This window comes from Silene latifolia, chromosome 5 (genome assembly GCF_048544455.1).
Source record: "Silene latifolia isolate original U9 population chromosome 5, ASM4854445v1, whole genome shotgun sequence".
NCBI lineage: Eukaryota > Viridiplantae > Streptophyta > Magnoliopsida > Caryophyllales > Caryophyllaceae > Silene > Silene latifolia.
In genome coordinates this window covers 13,362,859-13,367,224 of record NC_133530.1, presented here as the reverse complement: position 1 = coordinate 13,367,224, position 4,366 = coordinate 13,362,859, and positions in this window count along the sequence as shown.

The following is a 4,366-nucleotide window of genomic DNA, read 5'->3' as shown; positions in this document are numbered from 1 at the left end:
TGTCTTGACTTCCTTGAATGACTTGATCATCTTGAATCATTGTTGAAAGTCCATTTGATTGCTTCATTCACTAATTATATCAACTAAGAGCAAACAATCAAATAACAAGGGGACTTGGCATCATCAATCTAATGTGTTCTAACAATTTCTATAGGGTAATGTGATCATTATCATAACCTATTGTCCACTTTTCACTCAATAATAATATCCACAAATTATTGGAAATATATCTTCATTATCTTCGGAGTTATCCACTCATATCTTTTTGTATTTTTTAATAATTAACTAGTATAACACCAGTGAAAATTTACGGGATTGCTTTAAATTTTTAGAAATTAAATTTAGTAAGTAAATTTGCGAAATGGATGTAATAAGGTGTGAAATCGTCACAAATATATATAATACGACAATACGTCTATATATAGTTTTGGTGCTTTCTCCCTCGACATATGTACGTTTACTTTTTTAATATTCACCATTTAAGATACACATTTTACATTATGATTAAGATAACATTTAAAAACTTGATTATAAAACACATTCACTACTTCATCGGTTACTATTTTTAGTGTCACCAATCAATATTATTACTTTCATTACCTTCGTTGAAACTTATATTAATTTCACAAATAGCAAAAATATGACCAAAAAGATCCAAATGTGGTTGACTGAATTCTAAGAGATATCATGTCATGCTCAAAACAAAGATTAAACTTGATCACTGTACACCGCACGTAATACCAATCTTAACATTTAGAAGGCATTTTTGTGAAACACAAATTCTCATTTGTGGCGGTTGATATCCGTCACAAGCTTTTAACGAGTTAAATAAACCCACATAGAAGGATAAAGATAAATCATTTGTGATTTCCTATGCATTTACTTTATGTTTTATCGACGATGTGGGTAATACTTGACCTGTTACAACCTAAATCCGTCACAGGTGAGACTTATTTTTTATGAAAAATCTTAGGCATTCTTCCCTCACAATTCCAATAATCTCCAAATCCAAATAAAAACTTGATTTCGTTAGTTTTTGAAACGGCCAAGATTAATTTTCATAGTTATCCCCAAATCTTAATCTCCCTCAACATCTCTCTCATCCCCATCTACTGCTCACGCCGGAGTCGTTGTCGTAAGGTACTCTCTCTGGACAAAGAAAAGAAATGAAGAATATGATTCTTGTTTTAAAGAAAGTGATAAAAAATTCTTACGCTATGGTGTAAAGTAGAATAATGAATCTGTTTTTTTTGTTTCCGTTATTGCGCATAGATGTCTTCTAACACTATATAAATAACTTAGGCGGTAGTGTAAGAATTATCATATTAATTCTCTATTATGTGGACCTAATTACTGACGTCAGTCACTCTAATAGATAATAGCTAAATATGATGTTTCGGGTTTTTAGTCGGAGTAATAGACTAAGTGGATTACGGTTAATGTTTACAGGCCATTAACATATTAGGCCACTTATCTAATTATGCCCCTCCTGCCACCTATATAATAAAAGCTACACTTGTTTGTGGTTTTAATCTAATTCATATTCATTAAGAGAAACACACAAGAAGAGAATTAGAGAATAAGGGAGGCAGGAGAAGGCAAAAGATTGGAGTTTATCTTCTTGTTGATTTCAAGGAATCTCCTTATCAGATCTAATGACTACTCCACGTAAGTACTCATCTGTAATTATCACTGCAATCAAGATCCTCTAAATTTATGTTTACATGTGGTATCAGAGCAGGATTGTGATTGCAGTTATAGTTTTGATTAATGTTTCAATTATGTCTTTTGAATGAAATTAATGTTTAATTATGATTGTTTCCGCTGCCCTAATTGAATTATTTCAATTCTTATGATGCCCTAATTGAATTATTTCAATTCTTATGATGTCCTAATTGAATTATTTCAATTCTTATGATGCCCTAATTGAATTATTTCAATTTTTATGATGTCCTAATCGAATTATTTCAATTCGTATGATGTTTGTATTTTATTGTTTATGGTTCTTAATCGCACATCTACATTGTTCACCGACACCACTATTCACGAGCACTGTTCACGCAGAAAGTTATTGTTCATCAGTTTTGAGTGTCGGATTTTGATGTTATAATAATGTTTTTCGAGTGCAAACGGCGTTCTAAACCAGACTGCATAGCAGGGTTAGCGTTTTTAAGCCTAATTCTGACGTCTTCATTGAGTTTCAGGACGTTTTTTGGTTAAAAATTATGATTTTTTGTTTTATTCATAATAGTTCTCGATCGAGCTAATGTTTCACTCGATCGAAGCTCTTAAGCATGAATAAGTTCCTTCTCTCATTATAGTTTACGATACCTTATGTTTGATTATGTATGCTCGTGTGATATTTATATTATTAAGTACATACGTTAATATAATTATCATATTGTTGTTGTAAGCCTACATATTATTTGTGTAAATATATCATTTGATATCGAATGTAAGAGACTTTCGCATTATGACAAGTTGAAATTCACCACAGTGATTTCATCTCGTACGCGATCAAATCTCATAATGGAATCATATTGAACATTCACATTAGGTTGAGGTTCGCCACAGTGGACTCAAATTATGTAGTGAATTTCCGACTAAGCATCTAATGGGGTAAAGTAACTTGTATTAAGGTTTTACCCACAGGTAACCTGACATTAAAGTAAAACACCCATTAAGGAGAGTAAAGTAACTTGTATTAAGGTTTTACCCACAGGTAACCTGACATTAAAGTGAAACACTCATTAAGGAGAGTATACTCTATTATGTAATTAAGCATGTGTAGGTTGTCCACAGATACTATACTTGCCTGATGAATGTTTATGAGTTACTCATTTAAGTTTCAAGTCTTAGTCATAATTGTTATTGTGTGTTAAACTCAAAGCCTAATGTTTTGAGCATTGTTCATAATGCAAGATCCGTTGCAAAGCTCTCTCAATAACTCGTGTCCAAGTCAGTTTCTACAACTTGATGGTACTAATTACTCAGAATGGAAAGAGCACCTCGAGTTTTATTTAGGGATCCTTGAACTCGATCAAGTGCTTATCTGGTCGACTCGGTGAACCCGAACCAAATCTTGCGAGTAAAGAAGTACTTGAAGAGTATAACTGGTAGAAGAAATCTGATAGTCTTTGCCTAAAGTTTTTGCGTCTTACCACCGCACCAAACATTAAGTCCTCCATTTCGAGACAGTGTAACACGGCCCAAAGTACATGGAAATCATTAAGGAACGCTTTCAGACTACCGATAAAGCGGTAGCTGGAAGGCTTATGTCTGAACTTACCACTGCTAAGTATAATGAGAGTGTAACCACCATGCAGCAGCATGTGTTACACATGACGAATCTGGCAGCTAAGTTGGGAAAACTGGGCATGAAAGTTGAGGATCCGTTCCTCGCCCAGTTTATCATCAACTCTTTGCCTGATAAGTTTGATGCTTTCCATCTTCATTACAACACTGTTAAGGAAATTTGGAGTGTTAATGAATTGACCAATAAACTGGTTCAGGAAGCAGCAAGAATCAAACAGAAAGATGAGGCTGATGCCTCAAGTAAGAGTACTGGCTTATCCCAGGCACATCATGTGCATCATGTAAGCGGGAAATCTAAGGGTAAGTTTGGAAACAGAAAGGGCATGAAGTCTGGCCCTTCTGATAAGCTGTCTGGATCTGGCATAAAGAAGGATATTAAGAAGCGGAAAGTTGTTTTTTCTGTAAGAAACCTGGCACTTTCGAATGACCGCATAAGCGTAAGAATTGGTTCGAAAAGAAGGGTAAGCCTTTGGCTTTAGTATGTTTCGAATCAAATTATGTTGAAGTTCCTTCTAATACATGGTGGCTAGATTCAGGCTCTAATGTACATGTTTCCCTGCATAATAATGTTAGTTCGAAACGTGGAAGGTCTAATGAAAGTTCCTCCTTCTTGTGGCATAAATGTTTGGCCCATATTTCAAGAGAAAGAATGAGCATATTGGTTAAAGACAATATACTACCTTCTCTTGATTTTACGGATTTTGGGACGTGTGTGGAATGCATTAAGGGTAAGCAAACCAAACACACCAAGAAAGGGTCCACAAGAAGCACTGCTCTTTTAGAAATTATACATACAGACATATGTGGTCCATTTGATGTTCCCTCCATGAGCGGAGAAAAATATTTCATCACCTTTATTGATGATTATTCACGTTATTGTTATCTTTACCTTTTGCATGAAAAATCTCAATCAGTAAACGCTTTAGAGGTTTACATTAAGGAGGTGGAAAGGCAATTGGGAAAGAAAGTGAAAATCGTAAGGTCAGATAGGGGTGGTGAATATTATGGAAAATATGATGAATCAGGACAACATCCTGGTCCTTTTGCAAAA